Raw genomic sequence first — 22,192 nt, 5'->3', positions numbered from 1 at the left:
ACAAAATAGTCCTTGAAATGAGTGCCTATTTTAACTGGATACTTCAAAGTTGTGATGGATGATTTTTGACCTGAAGTGAATGAAGACAAGTCTTTGTATATCTTGTTCTTAAAGTGAGAAGTGCAGCTCACAAGCTGATCAGACAAAACAGCAAAGTAAATCAGAAAACTTTTCTGAAAATCAAAATGTGTCCAAAGATGTCCAAATACTCAGGGTGGGGTGGAACAATATGGGGTGTGTTGGTTGGTTTGTTTGATTATGTGGGGGTTTTTTTGGTTTGTTGGTTTTTGGGGCTTGTTTGCTTTCCTATTTCATGGGTTCCCATAATACATAATTCTTCATACATAATCTCTAAGGAGTTATGCCAAGATCATGTCTCTGGAAAACCAGATACACAAGCTTTCCCCAAAATAATGTACCTTGTTGAATATTGACTGCTCCATTTATATGTAGGAAGAAACATTTTGGGGTACCACCTACAGGTAGGTCAAAAACATAGAAGAGGGAATAATTTTCCGCACCCAGAAGTTGAATGGAAAACAATAAGGAAGAAGTGAGGCAGGTGAGGAATAGCATAAAGTATTAATGGTCATGTTGGAGGTCAAGGAGAGGAAGAAGACAAAAACACTTGTGAAGTTGAGTGGCAGGACTTGTAGTCAGATTTTCAGAATCTGACTCTATTACAAATAATTTCAGAGGTATGAAAGCCATTAAGGTCCAGCAATGGAATCTTGTTTTACTTTCTTGCTCACTTTTGATGATATTTGTGTTAAATAAAGCAAATAAAATAGACCCTTTCAAAATCCTCAGTGAGAATTTTGAATAGAAATTTGAAGCACTTCCAAAATGTTTATTCAGTAGAAATAAAGTTCTGAAAAATATTTTGGAGTCCTATACTAGTTGTCAAAAATGTACACTTGATTTACAGTTCTATTTTTTAATGAAATGTTTGTCAAACTTTTTTTTGGTATTGCAGCATAAAATGTAGTCATTTAGTAATTAAAATATTGTACATATTTGGGGTCCCAGTAGTCAAAATAGTGATAAAGCTTTTAAGGCTGTAGCTGTAAAGAATATGAAGTATGGGAAATCTAGTGAATTTAATGGAAGAAATGCAACAGCACAAAACCAGTGACCTTATAAACATAACGCTCTTTTAGCAGAATATTCAACTATAATTACACGGAAAAATATACGTTTTTGAGTTTCAAAAAACCAATTTTGTTATGAAAGCTAGTTTCAATCTATGCTTTCATGTTGTGCAGAATAAGGTAATTCATATCAATAAAATGCTTCTGTTCTCAAAGTCAATAGTTAATTTTAATGTACTGATGCAGAGATATAGAGAGAGTATACATCAAAGTTTATATGTAAACACTCTTTCTAAGCACATAATAAATGTTTATTAAAGATATGCTTTGAGATATGTTTCTTATTTAAATCATATGGTATTTACTTTGCTCAGCTCTTAAGACACTTTTGTGTCTATCTCCTAGAAATTCTTACTAAGTAAGAAATTGGTGAGTTTGATTGCGAGTGCAAGCTGTTGTCTTCTGTTGTTGCTGCTCCAAGGCTGTATTTTGATTTTGAAACTAGCCTTTATATTGTCTGCAACTTCTAGTTGCTTGGCACTTCTTTGGAACTTCTTAATATTTTATAGCTTATTTTAAAATCAGAAGTGGCCCTTTCTTCCTGTGTTTTATTTGTAGGACTATTCTTTTCCTGCTGGAACTTCTTTGGTGTTTACAGTAAATAGAAAGGTAAGTGAGACTGATTTTGGTGATAGAGGAAGTTACAATCAACATGTTTGCCTTTTGTTGATTTATAAATGCTATGTACTTGTATATATCCAGCATTCTTTGATTTTTTGTGGATGTGACTTTAGAAAGTGCTGTTATTAAAGGCATTTGTTATTGCCATTTTTTATGTGTGGCACATGAAATTCTTAATTTATGCCAGAAAAAAAGATGATCTTCACAAATTAACTCTTGGTGTGTGTGCAGGATTATACATGACTTGGTAAAAAAATTTTCTCCTTATCCAGACAAAAGTTGATTGAACTATTAATAAAAAAGAAGTAGTTTTAATTCTTTATTTAAAGTCAAATTCTCTTTTGCATATTGTGTAAATGAAAGCTTCTACTAAGAAAAATATGACAAACATGGAAGGGTTTTTATTAAGGTCAGACTTTTGTGAAATGAGCTGCTTTTACAGTACATATGTTGGGAGGGAGGGGAGAGGAAGAGAACAAAGGCAAAAAAAGCTGCGCTTTTAAAGGATGATTAGTGTCTTGTTTCAGAATCTGAGAACTAATTCTGTCAGTGAGGACAATTTTGTAATTTTTCTTAGAAGCTAGAAAAGTATTTTTTCATACATCGACTTAGGGAAGTAAGAGCTCAAAAAAATGTTGTAAATTAAGTAGTACATACGTGATATGTAATGGCAGTGCTGAGAATATTTGACTAGAGAGAGTCTTTGCCTAGATTTTGGTAGGGTGAATATGAGGAAGATACAGAACAAAGGAAAAACGAGACATGGGCAGAAAGATTAAGGGAAAAAAGGAAAACAGCATGTTTTATCAGTTTTCTTTTCATGAGGAATAACCTGAAAATGAATAGAATTATAGCTCAAAAAACAATTTTTTTTTTTACATTGGTGCCTTTGAGAAGCATACCCAACATTATTAGAAATTAATTCTGATGTTATCTTTTGAAAGTCAAGTGAAATTGTACTTCTGGATATAGACTACAAACCAGACATGTTATCTATGCAATTAGAAGCAACATGCTACACTAAAGAGAGTGAAAACTTTTCCAATTTACTCAGAGGGAAGAATATATGTCTTCATTTTATTACAACATTTCCAATTGTAACAATATTAATCTCTAGTTTTATACCTCACTTAGTTCTGCAAAGACATATTATAAGACTTAAGAAAACAAAGATTAGAAAATGGGAACATGATTTTCAGGGTTTTTTTGCTAGTAGATTCAGCTGCTCATACTTTTTTCTTTTCACATATTTATAAAATGCAATGTAATAACCTCAGATGAGCATTCAGTACGGGGACAGGAAATTGGTAACTGAAATAATTTATCTCTAACAAAAAGATAGATTCCAAATAGTGTGTTGTAATATCTAACGCATTTAATTTCTGTAAATTATTCAACTGGGACTCGGGGTGTTTTTATCCTTTCCTTTGTCATCCTCTCTGCACCACTCCTTCCCATCTCCCCTTCCCTCATTTCGAGGTATATTGTATGGAAATTACATGTTTTCATAATTTTAAATCTTAGGGTTTTAAATTCACTTCTCAGACCTAATTAAGTTCATCCTGTTTCTTTTCAAAGGTGCTGAACTGTGTCTCTCAGAGAAGGGGCTCAGCAGTGTTCAGCCCTTCTGCAAATAACATAGTGGAAATGTAGGCGCTTTTATTTTAGATAGTTAAATATTGATTCAGAAGGCTCATCTTAAGCCTTTTCATTTGGAAATATACCTTATGATGGGCTTCTTAATTTCTAAATTCTGCACTTTTATAGCTTGAGTAGGCCACTGGTGGGACTAAACTGGTGGGACAAGTGGTCAAGTGGATGTGATTAAGGAACTGCTGGCTGATATGCTTAAGATGCTGATTCTTTTAATATTTGAGTAGTAAAAATTGGAGTTGTGCTACCAAAACATCAGCCTTTCCTTTGGTATGTGCCAATGTTGTAGCATTTAAATTACTATAATTTCAATATATTAATAGAAGAACATTTGCTATTACCCAGCAAAAATTCCTGAATTATTTCATCAAATATAAAGAAAGTGTTTCAGTTTGTGGAAAGGATATTTAAAAAAATTGAATACACAATTTATTTGTATTGGGGGTTTCTCAAGGTTAAAAATAACTTTGGATCAGAATCTGTATGAATAAAGAATACTCAAATGAGCTAGCTCTTGTTGATGTAACTTGGCTTTATACAGTGCTGTTGTATTAAATGATTTGGAGTATATGAGAGTATAGAATAATATAACTGCTGGGTCCATGTACACACATCCCTGCCTTGCCTTTCCTCTTCCCCCTCAGCAGCGGTGCTGCACCGAGACCCTGCCTGAGCCCGTGGTGAGCTGCCCTGCCTGGCAGATTTGCCTGTGCCCTTCAGCTCCAGCTGCCATCACACAGGACTTGAATGGCATGGGTAATTGTGTGCTGACCCAGCAGATCTGCAGGGTGTTTGTGTGACTCACAGATCTGGAAAAGGGGCCATGCATCTTGTACATCTGTGGGGTTTATGTTGGGGCATACACTTCGAGCAGAGGCTGATTTTTAATGTTAGTGCAAGAAATCAGGCTGTGTCATATGGAGACAAATATTTCTGTAACTCTTGGCTCTTTCTTACCTCAGTCTATGAGTATTCTGAAATGAGAATTGCAAAACTGTAATATGTTACTGTAATATTTGATATATGATAGTCTGTAGTGGAGGATAATTTCCTCTTCTCATTCATTCATCATTTAAAAAAACCAAAACAAACAAAGAAAAACCCCAAACAGACCAAAACCCCACCAAAATTAATCTGAAGTTTATAATAAATGAAACAGATAAATGGAATAATAAAACCAGGACATACGATTATTTTAAATAATATTCTAAAAACTTTGGTATTAAAGTTGCACCAGAAGAAACTGTTACAGTAGTTGGCTGTATCATAAATATTTTTGTTCTCATTGATATATTTAGTGTAAGGCATAACTTACATTAATTTTTATTGCAATTCAGTTGTCCATTACAATAGATAATAATTTATATTACAATAGAGACTAAATTAAATTACAATTTTTCTGATTGCTGATTATTGAATTGATTTTTATTGCTTATTTCCCTGAAAAAAGTCCAATAATCTTATGGAACAATTCAAGAATATGGAAGGTATTGGTTTTTAACTCTATTGTTGTTTGTAGCTTTGGTGCTCTTCATTTATCTGAATTGATGTACCCCTGCATAGCTAATTGCATTTTATGTTAGTGCATGTTAGCATTTTTATTTTCTCTGTTTCTTTCTTGTAAATCCTTCTGTGACTTAACTGTCAATTTTGATTTCAAACACCAATTTTAGATAAAAACCATAATTTAAGATCTGAAAATTATTTTGGAAACTTTGCGGCAAATTGAGTAAAAATGACTTCTAGAATTCCTCTTTGCAAAAGAGAGGACAAACAGTTGTGTTTGCCATAACTGTGCAAATAAGTGACCCTTTCAGCTGCCCAAGATGTAGAATAATCCAGTTGTGTCTTTAAAAATAAAACCAGCAAACAATCAAAAATGCACACAAAAGCTTGCCAAACAAACAAAAAACATCTCCCCAAATGCATCCCCAAGAAAACTGCTAAACAATATAAAGCCTAACTGGCAGTTACTTTGGGACTCGCCAAGGATGTGCTACTGATTTCAAGCATTTGGGTGCACGTATCTCATTAGGTTTTGTTTGGTTGGTTTTGTTTGGTTTTTTTTTTTTCTTTCTTTATTTTTTTTCTTCATGCTTAGTGTAAAATATTCCATCCTTTATTTGAGAGATGAATTAACTTCCAGTATGGTATATACTGAAGCATTGAAAATCACATGGGAAGCCTTAAATGGAAAGGCTTAGTCTGTACTATGAAGATTCTCATGTCTTTGTGTTGTCTCTTGTTTAAAATAATTTCATTTATAATTGAATCATTATCATCATCAATCACATCCCATTTCCAATTTCATTCTGGGCTTAGTGCTAACAAAGGGTTAAGAGTTTAGAAATGGACCTAAAATGTTGAACAGGGATCCTGATACTAGAAGAGGAAAATTTGTTCTGGCATGAAAAGTATCTTCAAGATTCATTTTATCTAGCAGAAATTTCTCCCTCTGTCATTCCTAATAGTTGGGAGGTTTAGGAGAGTGTGTGCTAAGAGGGAAGGGGGAACATATATGAGAAAAGGCCCCCTCTCCAAACTCCTAAGGAGCAGATGGGTTTTTCTGGAAATACTTAGATCATACCAATAAATAAAGACTATCACATGGTCCTAAGAAAAAATGTTTTTGCATATACGGTAAAAAATTAATAATCTAGTCTCAGAGTCACAGCTGCAGTGGCACAATGACTCACAGTCTCTGAAGTCTGGGATACTCCCTTTATAAAATGGAGTGGAATGAACTGCTGTTCAGATGCAAAATCTTCTCTAAGACCCACAACTGAGCTTTGAACAGAAATGTTTTAACTTGTCAGCAAAAAGTGGCTTAGTTCAGAAGCAGAAAGAAGCAGGGAGCAGGATGAAAAAGCATACGAGGAAGATATGAATAAAAAGTGAGTTCTTCCGCTCCCCCCAAATCCTTAAGCAAGAAATTGAGATTCCTATTCACCCCTCTATATTAAAAAAAAAAAAATTAAAAAGTTGCTATTTGGATGTATTTTAATGAAGTTCTTCCTTGGGGCATTATTCATGTTCAGTCTCTTCAAGTGCGCACGCTATAGAAAAAAAAGATATTTTCTGTTCTCAGTGAAGATTTTTTAAGCAGACAATAAAATTACTACAGTTTAACCTGGTTTTTATACATAGATATTTTGCTGTAGGACTAAAGCATTTGAGAAAAAAAAACCACCTCGTTTTAATTAGAATTGCTACTGTTTACCAACAGAAGCATTGTAAGTTGATGGTCCTGCACTATAAACAAGGTTTATAGAGAAGGAACATGCAGTTTTTGGACTGGTATAATTGTAAAAAAGGGTCTGCTTCTGAATGTGCAAATCTTTCTTTAAGTTATTTTTTAACTAGTGCTTTAAATCCTTGTTACTTTATGCCTGCTTATTCTTTAAAGTATAGCAGTTAGTTAATAATGCCAATATATCATACTCGGCTGCTTGCCAAGCGGCTGTGTATGAAGTCCAAGGAACTTAGCAGGACATCTGCTTCCAGGGTTGCAGGCCAAGGGGAACCCATGTACAATCCACCCTGCCTTAGCAGTGCTCCCTGCCTGTAGTGTTGCACAGAACCAAGTGGTTTTTTTCCACAATTTAGGCTGGATGGAAGTAGATGGAGTCCTGCATCACTCTCTTTATTTTTTATTGGTTTGGGAGCGAAAAAAAAAAAAGGCAGCAAAATAAAAAAAAAAAAATCAGCCACTTCCATTTGCAATGGTGCAAATAATATGGTACAATTTATGTTATGAAATTCTAAGTGAGGGAGAGGTTTAAGAGTCCACCGAGGTTCCCTGTGTGGCTCTAGATATCCCTTGTGGGAGGAAATAGAGACTGAAATGCTTTTGTAGTGTCTGTCAGTGGGAGGGCCAGTGGAAGCCAGAGCCATGGTCTTTGTTGAGGTGGACCCTTTGGTGGGCTGTACATTGTGATGTTGGCTGTGCTATGCCAAATGTTATCCCTAAACATTGCTGTATCAATGTAATAATGTGCCTCAAGTACAGCAGACTACAAAGCCGTGTCAGTCTGGGCACTCTCTCACTCCTGCTTTCTGATCACCTCTGTGGAGTGGAGCAGCCAGTATTTCTGATGTTCTTTTTGTTGCAGGCCCATGCACTTGGAAATGAAAACTGGGAGAAGCCTTACGTTATCTGGTGCCACATGCATTCATATGGAATTATAAAGCTGAGCTCTCAATTCTTCCATTGCAGTTAAGAGCCAAACAAACCAAATCAGAACAAAACCGATACTACCCCTATCTATAAAAGGAACTGTGTTCACATATGTTATGATCAAATGCCTTCCTCAGCAGTGATATTTGTAGGCTTCCATTGTTGTGGCCCTCTGTCTGGATTTTATAGAAAGCTTCAGAAATCCCATATTGAAGTTATTGTTGCTATGATCTGAAACAATAGTAGCATGGTAACTTTCAGAGGAAAATGAATAGTGGGACTTTGTGCTTTGAAATGAAAAACCTGGTCATCTATGCCTGTGTATTAGGAAGCTCAAGTCTGTGTTAAATGTGTGAGACTATAAAAAGGGTGTGTCTTGAAATTTTACCTTTCAAGTAATAGTAGACTATATTAATTAAAACCTTTAATTTTAGCTGAAATGTGCCAGGGATAGTCTTTTAATATTTGGTGCCATCTTCTCTCCATTTGGAAAACCACTGTTTCTTAAGAATTCATTATTCAAAAATATCCCATTGTTGTGGACATATTTCTGTTTGACTCTGTGCCAAATGAAGGAAAGGAAAAATTTTGACAAAGTACAAAGTAACATCCCAAAGTACAAAGAAAACCAATATAGTTAAAGATAGGTTTTATGGGAAAAATATATCCATATGAAAATAAATTATAGCAAATAAGGGCACAGTCATGAAATTTCATACATATACAGAGCCTTCCTTAAATAGTTCATGTTTCTGTGCCTTTGCTGAAAATTCAAGCCTTTTTGTATCTACTGCTTTAGTAGTGTAATTTTCATTCAGATGTTATCCAAATTTAAAGAATCTCTAAACTATTTTAAAATGAGAAGCAATGCTATATTGTTTAGCAATCCGAAACACAGACATAAAATGTCCCCCAAACAACAACTCTACAGAGAACGTGAAATAAATCTACAGGAGTCACAAAGATGTCATAAGGATTCAGATTTACGCTTTTGGTGAACTTGAGACTTTGCTGCTTCTTATAAAGAAAAATGTTCCTAGAAGTGGAGCAGTGTTACTTTTCTTAATAATGATACATTAAGAACATTATTACCATATATTTCTTACAAGACAGAATACTGTTTTCTCAATTCCAAAATATTCAGAACGTGTCAGAAGTGTGTGTGTATATAAAAATGTATTTAAAAAATCTATAGATCTATTTTTTAAAAAAATTATTCTGTTTTCAAAACTGAAAGATAGTATAATTCTGAGTTTAAATACCTTGTTCAAGTAGTAATGTTGTTTCTACACAAAATTTCTCTCTTGTATCGAGAGTAAAAATGCCGTGTCTTTCTGTCTGGTCCTGTGCAACATGAAGCCTATTACTGGCCAGCACATAATTTTTGAATTTTAGTATGCTAGGTGCCTGAACTTGTAGCCCTGGTGCAGCTGCTATGGATGTGTTTAAGCTTTTTAGAAGCTCATGCACATAGAAAAACAAGAAGTCACAAAACTGGATGCTATAAAACAACACAGAAAGAAGCACTCATGTTTTCAGTTTCTTAAACCATATCTTGATAAAATATTTAGTAAGGTGAACTGTGTCACGGGCAAATGCTGTGCGGGCATCTTGTTTTAATTCTGGTCTGCACTCACTAGCTCTGCAGGCTTGCATTTGATCTCTGAGCCAAGATAAAGCTCACAATGAGAACCAAACAGGGCAAATAAACAGAAATGTCTGCTTTGGTAAAGGGTGTAAAACAGAAGTATTCCACTAGGTCCAACAGTATGTGCCACCAGGCACTGTTATTCTCATGGCCGTGGTTCTGAGACAGCATCCTCAGACAGGAGTGACAAATTGTGGTGGTGGAGGAGACGGGGCTGGCTGAACTCCAGGGAAAGTTGAGAGAGGTGGCTGCGGGTGCTCAGGAGAGGCACGGCTGCCCAGGGCACCACAGTCACTGCTGTACTGCAAGCGTAGCTTCACTTGTAGTCTGGCTTAGGTCACCATGGCAGGCAAGGACGAACATAAAATGAGTGGATTTTCATTACCCTTTCCCAAGTGCAACTTTTATGTGCCTCCCATCTGAGTCTGGGAGTTTTATGTGACACTTCTGTAACAGTGTTTTTCTTAATTAATAATCCCTAAGAAACTCGTCATTATCAGCAGTTTATGAGTACTTTGAAACTTAGGGCTGTCAGAGAATTATTTCCTCAAAAAGATGAGGGTTTGGGACATGGTGCTTTTTTAATAGTTTCCAACTCTTTGTTAGAGCTAGATTTGGACACCACTAGAACATTTGTTCAGGATAATCTGTGGCTTCAGACTGCTTTCCATCACTGAGGAAACATGAGAGACTAAGTTCTTCGAACTCTAACCTTCCCCTTGTCTCCCTGTCTGAAAGGATGAGGGAACACATTTCAGAGTACAGTCGGTTAAATATTTAGTAGTGACTTTACTGCTTACTGCTCTTCATTTCAAAGGGGTTAGCCCCAGAAATAAGCACAGCTGCTGCATACTCAGGAGTAAGTGTTTTCAGGATGGCGCCTTAACACAGCATTTGTACAGGACTTGTGTGGTATTAACAATTTTAGGTCCTGAACCTGCAAACACTTATGCATTTCAGTGACTTTACTCTTGAGAACAGTCTAGCAGTACTCACGTGAGTGTGATTATGGACACCAGTAACTGCTCACAAGATCCTGGCATTAGTTTTCAAAGGGATTGTAAACTCTATGGACCATTACAGAAATATATATGTTGCAGTGACCTGTGAAATTTCACATATATATTTAGCTATATGAAGTAAATGGTGCATTCCTTGTACTCTGTTCTGTGAATGCTTAAATGAATGGGTAGATTTACTCATGCAAGTAAACCAAAGCAAATGTAAGAAATTATACAGGATTGCTTACAAGAGTAAAGCTGGACATACGTTTATGTGTTTGTAGGTCTGTCCTGCACACTTTAGTGTTAAAAGGTGTGGTTTTATTTCATGTGTGGAATCACAAATTCAGTGCTTTGGATTCAAATACCATAAGAAAAATAAACTGACAAATTTGCAGTGTGAAACAGAATCAATCAAAAATTTCCACTGAAAAGGTGTCTGGTAACTGCAGTGAAGGTGAATCAAAAAATTATTAGAAAAATTAGGAATTTAAATTTTGGTTTTAGATTTTTAAAAATCAATGTGTGTAAAAACTGTGTAAACAATAAATTATGTCACTGGACCAAAAATGACCCAATGACATTAGTTCCTGCTTCTTTTTTTTCCCTGTCTTCTGTTGCATTTGGGTGAAATCCCTCAAAATGTTACTTAAAAATATGGTGTGTAGTTCTCCTTTCATTAAGAAATAATCAGCATTTCATGGTTCTGAGCTCTTAAAGATAAGAAAAATCAAGAAAATGCAGTGTCTTTGTGTTCTTCAGTATATAGGGCAGATTATATAGAAGACAACAAAACAAAGACATCTTTAAGGTTGTTCTCTAATAGAAGTAAGAGAGACAATTCCATTGAAGCAGCTTAAATATTTTCATCGTGTTTTAAAAAACATTCTTGTGAGTTTGTCCCATTGTTACAGGGCACAGAATGCATATACTGTGTCTGTGTTCAGACGCAAACTAGGTTTTGCTTCACAGAGCCACCTGAACTTATAATATCAATGTCTGAGAACTGAGTAATTCATTCCACTATTTAAGAAAATTGTGTTAACATATTAAGCATTTAAATATCAGGGATGTTTTTTTGAGCTATTATTGGAGAGCTACTTGGGGACTGCTATTATGATTTGTAGTTGCTATGGAAACTTTTTAATACCAGTTTGGGAACAAGAAATTGGAAGTAATTTTTGCATTTCCTAAACACAGTTTTCTAATAATAAAAGGGACAATTGTGGATTATCAGATTGTTACCAAAACTTTCCACAAGATCTTAAGTTTATTAATCTACAGAAACAGGAGAGAAAAAATTATACTTATAAACTTTTATAAAGAAATAGGAAGAAATAATGATAACTATTTTTTCATCTTTTGAAAACTAATCAGTTCAAACCCCAGGATTTTAATATATTTGCACAGAAATACAGAGCTGGTCAAAAAGTGGGTTTTGTAAAAACCCCAAACAACTTCTAAATTATTTTAATAAAAGAGTGAGATAATTATGACTAAAACCCACTAATTATTACATGAAACATATATGCTTTTAAAGTATTTAATTTATCTTCTTTGTTCACTTCATGTAATTTTGTTACAATAAAAAAAAATTATTAATATGATGAAGATTTTATACTCGTTTGGGAGACGGATTTTATTTGTGGATTTTGTGCAATAACATACCTAGAAAGACTGAAAATGCTAAAACAGTTTTGAGAATGAAAACACTTGAGCTGGCTAATATTTTTTAAATATTGGAAGGTAAACTAATGCTACTGCAATGCAATAATGATTTTAATTTGTTTGCAAAATTATTTTTAAAATGGTGTTTTTCTTGTAGCATATTTAAATTGATTCTTATGCATTAATGTTTTTCTTTTTAATTTCTAGTGATCCGATATTAGTAAACAAGATTTGAAGGAAAGCTTTTTTAAATTTAAATTTGAAAAATTGTCTCCCAATGTAATTTTATTACTAAAATTGTTTTCATGTTTATCCAATTTGTTAAAAGTTTGATTTATTTCCGGTAAAGTAACTTAATTTTGGCACACAGTCTAATTACTCTAAAAAATTTTATAGCATTGCTATTCCTCTCTTTGAAATTAATGGCTTTCTTAAGAATCATAAGTGGAATTTTTAAAAAGTGACTTCAGAAATAAAACATTGACAATGTAACCTTCAAAGGTGCTGAAAATTTTCTAAGAGTATTTAATTTTAATAATATATTTTTGTTTCAAGCTAGTTTAAATTTCCCCTGGCGGCTTTGTGTTTGAGGAGGCACCTAATATTTTATAAAATTAATGTTCAAAGTTACCGTAGCATAAAAATTTGAATCTAAAATATTGATTAGATCTCTTCATTTTGCTTTCCTGCTTGTGAACTTGTCAATTGATTTCCACAGGGATATGAAAAATAGGTTTTAGACAGAGATAATCCACTATAATCCCAAAACAGAAATCAGAGGACATAATGGTCACAGCAATAAATTATTCTTTTAAACATTCTTGTTACCTTGATTCCTCCAAATTTTTCCAAATCCCCTGTTTAAGGTCACAGGAAATATGAAACCTCAACAAAAACTTAAATAAGGAGGTTGATAATACATTTTTAAAAATTATAGATTATTTAAAATAACATTATTTAATTATATTAATTACCATTTATTCTTTTAAATTACTAGTCATATTTATGGTAATGAAATTTTTTACTATATCTCCACTGTGTGGAAATTCTGTTTTCATTGATTAGATAATGCTTTACAATGTTGCATAAAGTTCAAAGTTGGCTCCAGTCATTTCACATCAATCTATACAAAAACATGTGTTCTCATAGACAGATGGGCACAGACCAACTTCTGTGAATGGAATCCTGTACTTGGAATTTTAAGGTGGGGGAGAGTGAACTTCGTGAATGTGTTTTTGTGATTTCCCCCTCCCTCCTTACTTCTGTTAGCCTAGAGTTAGAAAAATTAATCTTTATGCAACATGCATATTTGTCTTCCATGGATATATGCTGACCGACATTTGTTTGTAAAATAAACTGTTTTGCACCAATTACCATCTGTTTAAGGAAGTCAATATTGTACACACATCATGCTCTAATATGAGCACAGAGATGCAAATGAGATTTTAGGAAAGAAGAGTAAAGATTTAGGAGCAGGAAGTTGGTATAGTAAATACAGGCATTTTTGCAGTTGCCCTAAAAAAGCACATTAGCGATGATGGTAGGACTCATGTTTAAAAGATTTGCAATGTAATTTTTTGCTGTGATCAATATATTTGGTAGAGGGAATGTGTAATTTTTGATATTGTATAGATGCTTTATGGACTAATAACCTTTTGCAGTGCATATAAACTATTATACAGAAATTTTCCTGTTTAATTAGAGGTATAAGTTACAAGTAGAAATTTCTGTTCAATAATATTACTTCAAGAAATTAGTATATAATACAGTTAGAACATTTCACTGTGTACTAATTAAGACACATAATGAATCATGCAGCACACAAAATTTGGAATTTGGATTTTGCAAGGGTTTTAACTTTAGTTTTATTTCAGTGTAATTATTCAAATACTGTTAAAACATGCACCAAACTGGCTATGACAGAATATTTTGTTAGAGAATATGTGAATTTCAAGGATTCTGGCTGAATGGAGGATTCAAAATCGATGCATTCTTGGAAGGGAGGAAAATTTGAGCCAAGCTGACCTCTCTTTACCTCTAATGTACAAGCTAGGAATTATTAGTGTTCACTCAGAGAAAAGTTTTAATGCAAGCTGAAAATACTTATTTTAGAACAAACATGGAAAATTGAAGGACTAGCTTACCTATTTGATTAAATGCAAAAACGAGACTGCACGTAGGATTTTGTTGTGCTGTGATAGAACTTATTTTACCAGTCACTTTCATAACCTTTAAATAGCCTTAAATAGTACATATGAAAAACACATTCATAACAGATTCCCCATAGGGAATTTTCTTTGGTTTAAGAAAATTTTATTAAAGATTGGCATTGCAAATAACATTTTTCATAACTATATGTAGACCTGTTAAAATTTTTATTAAAACTGGAGTTTGGCCTGTTCTTTTTCATCATTCTATCAGATATTAAACTCCAGCACCAGCTGTAGGAAATGGAGAAAGGGATTTTCAAAGGGATTTGAGTCTCCCTGTCTCCGTGCCTTTAGTGATCATATTATCATAACTATCACACATAACAAAGCTCTAAATCTGTAATTCAGATAAAGTAGTCAGGACTTTGAAATACAAAAATCCAAACATATGCTGTAACATTTTTTTTGCAATGCTGGTTCCTTTAACATGGATTTTGTAAACTTGGGGAGGTATCCAACAGATTTTGTATACTAACACATGCTAAACGACATTATTACTTAAATGTTTGATGGAGATTTAATTAAAGGTATGTTCCATTATACCTACAGTAGTTCCACTAAGAATGTACCAGATACTGTTCTACCAGATGTTGAGCAAACCACTAAAGGTTAATAAGAAATGATGTTAGGAGCTTTTTTTTGGTCTGAATTATGTAAGCTAAACTGCTGAGGAGGCAATGCCCATCTTTTCAACAGTGTGAGTCCTGTTTCATGAAGGGACAGCTCAGCATAATGCTGTATTGACATGGTAAGTGTGAACACAATTCTCTGATGAACTTATAAAGCTAAAGATGCAATGTAATAAAGGTTAAGGAGGCTAACTTGTAAAATAAAAGCAATGCAGTGCGAAGAAATGGTTTCTGAAGTATTTTAAATATGTCTCTAAAGTTATTTACATTGAGAAGATGGTTTTGGTATGAAGTGCCTAGGGAAAACCAGAGATGTATTGTGAAAAGTTAGGAAAACTCTAAATCTCAATATCAAACCATCTTGTAAATGAGCAGTTGCATATATATTTATTGTAACACTGCCTTCTGCTGGTCACACCTCATTTATGATGTACGTGAAAATGCTGGATAATAATGAGATGTTGTATTTATCTCAAATTATTCTCAATATGAAATATTTCGTGCTTAGGAAACATTTATTTGGAGATAATGTACATCTATCAAAAATGTCTGCATCAATGATAAACCCATTGCATCTGCACTATATGCTTAAAATTTTTAATTTGCTATTTTCTTGACCTTTTAATATATAACATACCAGAGAGTTATCAAATCCTTACACTTTGTTGTTAAATTGATTCCTGGTTTTGCTAATTTCTATAGAGTTAGAATTTCTGCTTGTTTCTGGCTTTTCATCTGGGGGGCTTCGGATGTCAGAGAGCATACACCAAACAAGACATCTGCTGAAAAATTTATTTCATAACAGAATGTCTATATGTAACAGAAGTTAGGAGACTTAGATCTGTGTGTTTATGTACACATTTTAGCGAGTGTTTGCATAAGCTGCACTTTTTGTTACTAAGTACTTTATTATTCTTCATCTGGTAATTCAAAATACACATATATTATAATAATTACTCCTTAGAGGAAAAATGCAAGATTTTGAACACAATTTCTGTTTTACTTTCTAGCATGTCTAACATATGTTCTTCTATAGAATCCAACAAGCTGCTGTAAGAAACGTTTTCTGTTTCCTTAAGCATGCATAAACGGTGAAAAGTTTAATGTGAATTTATAAAGATTTGACTGTATGTCTGTCAAAATTAAGGAAAATATTTATCACTGTATTGTATCTTCATCATAATAAGTTTAAGAAGTATGAAATAACACTCTATTTCAGTCTGACATAAAAACCCAAAATTAAAAATCAAATATTTGGTAGGAGTTAACTGCAGTTGTACAGACTATAATGGTTAAACCACACATTTACTTAGTGAAAACATTGGCATGCATGTCTGGCTGCTTCCAGTAAAATTAATGACTAGATTGTGCAGTGTGGGAAAATTTTTATTTTACTTTGGTTTTCCTCAAGAACTGAAATCCTGCTTCAGTTGCCTGAGGCTACATTTTTAAGCACCTTTATTACAGCACAGATAAAAACCCAGCTATCTGACAAAATGCATTCTGTTTTATTACAAAGGATTACTTCAAAAAGCACAATTCTGTTCATTCTGGGAATAATTTAAACACCAAGAATCCCTATTGTATGGCAAATAAAAAGTAATTATCCATAATGCATACTAAAATTGCATTTTAATGGACAAGATCTATCAGAAGATATGCAAATTTCCATTTTTAAGTTCCTTCCAAGAATTTGTGGTCCTTGCCCCACTGCCCGAGGAGGATTGTACCCTGACTCCATGGGATCTCTGTCTGAGCAGCAACTGCAGATTCCAGCCTTGAAATCCTCAGAGGCTCCCTGTGGTCCCATCTGACCCTTGTAGTCTATGAACCTTAAGGTTTTAATAATCAAAGACCAGCCTAACCCCGTGTGTGCATGTTTTTAAATTCCAAATCTCATCTTAGATGTAACAGTAATTAAAAAGTCACTTGCAAAGTGATAATAGAGTCAGACTTGTAAGAGAAGATATAACAACATGCATAAGTTGTTATATGGAGTCATGGCTGTGCTAGGAAAGACTAGGTGCTGTTAAGATGTAAAAGGGGGAAGAAAAAATAGCTGTAAGATTTTAATCTCGTGGCAGAAAAATAGAGTTTTAATGGTAACACAGCCCATCAAGAACAAATTTCAATTAAAGGAGTTGCTGTTATCTTGTAATAGATGACATTTAAACCAGACTGTTTTTCCAGATTTTCAGATTTTTAAGGAGATTCCTCATTTCTTTATATTTTTGCGTGTTTCTTATTTGCAAGCATCTTTATGATTTGTTCACTTGCATTTGTGAGCTCATTTGTGCGTGTACAGCATACATGAGAATGAAAATCCCAGAGCGAGTTTGTGTTTGGGTGGTCACAGCAGCACACAAACATGTTTAAACCTGAGTGTTAAAGTGTGTGTATCCAGAGAGATAATATGTGATAGTGGGCAGCATAATTCACTCTCATTTCCCTGTGTTAGAAATGACTGCATAATTCATGAATGTCAGAACAAAGTCAAGCCAGGCACGAGTCGCACGTGGACATCCCTAATGAATGTGCATACTACCTACTGCCCATCAGATAATACCTAAATAATAGATATTTCATGTGGGCGTTCCCTTCTCCTCCTCCATTTTGAGTTGTCAAGTTAGTTTTACAATATTATGCTTATAAAAGTTTTTACATTGCCTGTGAGAAAGTGTGTGGGGATTCCTTACTCTCGCTCAGGTTTCCTCGTACGTTAAGGCAGCAGAGCGTATTTGGCGCTCTGCTTTTAGGTTTTCAGCAGTATCTTTATGCACATCTGTATTTTGCCTTCAGACTTGTGTCTGTTGGCTCAAACTTTTATGTTTTACCTATAAGTGTTTTGTTTTGTTCGTACCATATGTATTATTGTGCAACCTGTAATGAGCTATTTAGAAGTTCACTTACTGTATACAAACAAGTAGGAAACCTGCAATTGTTGATTCCTAAAATAGCAGCCTTATAAACCTGTTGTAAATACCAGCCCTAATAATTAGTGTCCAAACATGTAGATAATTGAGTATGATCATGTACATAAGGAAACACATTTCAGAAGTTTAGGAATAGGAGTTGAATTTTATTAAATACGTATACAGTACTTCAAATACCAAAATACTGTAAGCAAACCAGCAATGGCATTTTGCTTCCTCAACACGTAAACATACAAGCAATTTTTATTCCAATATTTTTGTTCATTCTGTCTGGAATTCAGAAAGAATAAAGTAACTGCAAAATTACTAAGTATTTTTTTTCTCCTTAATTTTATTGACCTTATTTACTAAACAAAATATTTTGTTGTTTATAGCACAGAAGTATTATAATGTGGATAAAATGCTCCCATTTGTAATATGGATTGCAGATTATACACAAAAACATGCGGATTACCATGATTAAATATGTATAAAATCAGCATAATCCATTCATATGTTTGTAAGGGCGCAGAGTCCTCCAGAGAGAGTCACAAATCCACTTGATGTTCTTGAGTGCTGGATCTTTTTTCCTCCCTGATTTTGTCTAAAATATGTGTAAAAATTCAAAAGTCAAAGGGATCCCTGTTGGTTACAGCTAAGTAGTCTCAAACATGTATATTTATACTTCCTAGACTTGCTAAAGTCCTCTGCTTACATGTGCAGAGTACTTTTGGTTTTGGGGTTTTTTTTTTTTTTGGTTCTGGTTTCATGGGGGGAAGGTTTTCTTTTGAGAATTCTCATTTCAGTAAGCAGCACCTGTCTTTTAACTTTTGAAGTAGATAATTTCTAAGTAAAATCTCACTCTCTTAGGGACATCCTTCCTCATGTGTCTGTACACATTGAGAAGAGGTTCTGCATATTTTGGGAGAAGTCTGTGAACTGTTTCATTGTATTTTAAATAAAACAGCTTCTTTCAAGTCTTCCAAACACCTATTTTGTCCAGATTTTTAGAAAGCTGTAATATGAAGAGACAGGTAAAATAATTGAACCAATCACATGAAATACCAATCTAATTTGTTTGCATGCTTTTATTATTTGTTTTTTCTAGTATAATTTCAAATTAGTAATCCAGAAATATAAGTTCTGCATTCTCAGGAGAAAAACAAAAAGGCGCCTGTCTAGAAATGAGTGTCACGTATGTGCTTGTGTGCAATAATGCATGTAATGTAGGGAGAACCATCCCCTGTTATAGCCAGGTGTGACTCTTACCCTTTTTGCACCAGTTTTACACCTATATGATCCCTTTGATTGTCTCATGCATTCCACATCTTCTAGCTTTCACAGGAGCTGAGTGAACTACGGAATAAACATCCTGCTTTGTGATTACTGTATTCCATAAGAATTTAAAAAAAAAAATCTCTTTAAAAGCATAAAATGTTTCCAACACATTTCTTCTGCATTGGTAAGAATCAAACAGTTGGATTCCTTTTTTAACTAAGAGAAGTCAAATAAGTGTAATTTTTCAAGATAGCCACTGCTGTAAATCCTGTAAGCAATAGTATTGTGATCATTTTGGGGCACCAGACAGGTATTTAACAATTTGGTTCAGGTTGCCTGGGATGACAAAAATGCCCCTGTGCTACATCTCAAAGCTTCTGAGAGGATGAAATGAGTTGTGACATACCAGTGAAGATTAAATTTGTAACAGATAGAACACCTTTGAAGTACTAGCTTATGATTTCACAGTGGCATTAGGAGACTTACTGCAGTATTTAAGCAGTTAGAAAGAATGCTGGTTATTAGTGTTTGAATTTTGTAAAATAGGATTTTATTGTCTTTTAAATAACCATGACAGCAGTTTGTATTATCCAAGCACAACATTTTTATTGCTGTGTATTACTTTTGGAGAAGAGTTTTTCACACTCCCATGTATAAAATCAAGGCACTTAAGCAGGTGAATACTTTTTTCTGTTGTTCACTTTAAGCATTCAATTATACAGCCTTTTTCTTGTTTTTGTTGTTTTCCTTCTCCCCCCTTTCTCTGGTGAGTGGCTTAGACAGGGGAAAGAACAGAAACATGCAGTGTTTGTCTCAGATAACACTGGAAGATCAGATGTCCAAAAATATTCTAGGCCTGTGCATTTTTACATATGGTAAATTACTTTTAAAAAATAATAGCACAATTTCAGATGTCAAATATGCCTTTATCATATGGCTTTATGACATGACATTACCAGGACATAAAGTTACTACGCTTTATGTCTGAATTGGATCACATCAAAATTTCCTGGCATATCATGTATCAGAAAAAGAAACTTGTTCCTAAAAATAATGTCTAGAAATCTTCAAGTATTCATCAAACCATTTGAGGGGAAGCAGGCATGAGTCTCTTTCTCTGCAGTAATCTCTTAAGGCTCACTAGGCTCCATATTACAATTTCCAGTGTTACTAATTTGTGGAAGTTACTTTAAAATATTAATCTCTCCATTGGCAGGATTTTTTAATGAGCCTCCAGACTTCAATGGGTTAATTTTCAATGAGGGTCGGGTTTTATATGTTTATGTTTTCTTAGCCTTGGTCAGGAGAAGTGGCTTTTCTTGCCCTTGTGCTGTGCCAAAGTGATAGGGTTTCATTCGTTTGAAAACCTAGCACATCCCAAGAGGTTACCTTGGTGTAGACTTCTTTCTTTCTGTATTAAATCGCTCATTGTCGCAAAGTGACTGGTGCTGCTGGGCTTTGAAAAGAACTTCTAAGAGGTTAAAAAAAAGCTTCTGTATAGAAGGATTTTTCAGTTCTCCAGACAGAATACAGTTTGCAGCTGTTTGACTTGTGACAGCGATATGGATCTGATTGTATACAGTATACTAGGAGCCATGGATGCAGCTGGAATAGAGGTTATAAATTTTAAAAGCAATGCAGATTTTGGCCATTAATTGGCTGCTAATAAAAGTTCTAACTGTGGGAGCCTGTAGCTCTGTATCTGATATCAGGAATTCATACACATTACACAGTTTTAGTGATTCAGACCACGACTAATTGAAATATGAGGCATACTGATCAAATTTAGCATTACCAGCATGCACTCTGGTTTGGGACTGTATGGCGACAAGGTAGCATTTATTACTTATTCTCCATAACACTGCCTGATTGAAATATCTAGCCATGTTGTCAGCAGAGGCCCAGCTGGGCTTTAGTACAGCTAATTAAGTCATTAAAAGAGAGGTCAAGCAATCTAACTCTTGCATACTAAACTACATAAAAATATTTATTATTTTTTTAATAAGTCAAGATTTGAATTTTTAAAGAAGTTTGTTTTAATAATAAATGCATTTGCTGACTGCTTTGTCTAGATTAAAATATGCATTTGTTAGCAACAAAGTGAAAACTTCTTGAGGCTTAGTTTAATAAAAAACCTAGCAGAACGAAATCTTGTGCAATTTTTTTAAGTGTCTGAAAACTAAGCCTAATTTCAGGATGATAACAGAAACATGACTGTCCTTGTGCTGGCAAACAGAACCTGGCTCTCCACTGCAGAAGCCACATGTGTTTCCCAATGGAATATCTGTTCATTGGCATGTTGTGAGGAAGAAACACACCTAATGGGAGATGTTCCATGAAAGCTAAGTACAGAATGATGTTGGATGACTATTGTTGCCTATTTTATGATTTTAGATGCAAGAGAGTGTAAGATGAAGTGAAGCACCAACAATTTTTTCTTAAATCTGAAGAGCGAATCTATGGGTTGCCTGAATTTGGAAGGATAACAGTACTAGTGGTTGGTGTCAGAGATGCTGTGAGATCCTACTCAGTGGAATTTATCCTTCATAGGTCATCAATGACCTTGCACATTTGCATCAGCACAACACTTTGGCATGGGCACCCCAAATATAATGATGACAAAAGTATTCCAGAGCTGCAAATGGAAGCTTTGTTGATTCTTGGATTCAGTGAAAGGCTTGTGAGGCACTCACCTATTTCCTTGGTAAATTTGGGATGTTTTGGTTCAGAAATGCAAATTCTGGTATCCCATGTCCTTCCTTCTGTATGTTATGTTACAGTGACTGGGAAGAGACATCAGTAAGTTACCTCGATTATGCATCCAAGACAAATATCTGAGATACAACACCAGGAAATGAGAAATTTTTAGGTTTGTTTTATTATTTTTTTTCAATTTATAAATCTTTTTCCAGCTAAAAGAAGTAAGTCTTAAAACCCCAAATCCCTGATGTTAATCAAGTGGTTCCTCTGAGGTCAGGTTTTACTGCTGTGAAGTGGGAAAGTGCAATTCAGCAAGGCATATATTTCTAATGATAGCACATATTAGTATTGATAGGCTCTTTCCAGTGCTGTAGCAAATGGATCTTACTCCTCTTCTGTTTCTTTCTTTGTTTCAAACTTTGAAATTTGTTATCTCTGAATAAACCATATAAATTGTAGTGTCTGGTTTAGAAACATGGTGCTTTTAAAAATAAAAATCATTATATAAAAGGTGGTTAAGAATTTGGAATATAGGCAAAAGGAA

Source organism: Molothrus aeneus, chromosome 4 (genome assembly GCF_037042795.1).
Source record: "Molothrus aeneus isolate 106 chromosome 4, BPBGC_Maene_1.0, whole genome shotgun sequence".
Lineage (NCBI taxonomy): Eukaryota > Metazoa > Chordata > Aves > Passeriformes > Icteridae > Molothrus > Molothrus aeneus.
The sequence above is the reverse complement of the archived record's forward strand: the minus strand, read 5'-3'. Positions refer to the sequence as shown.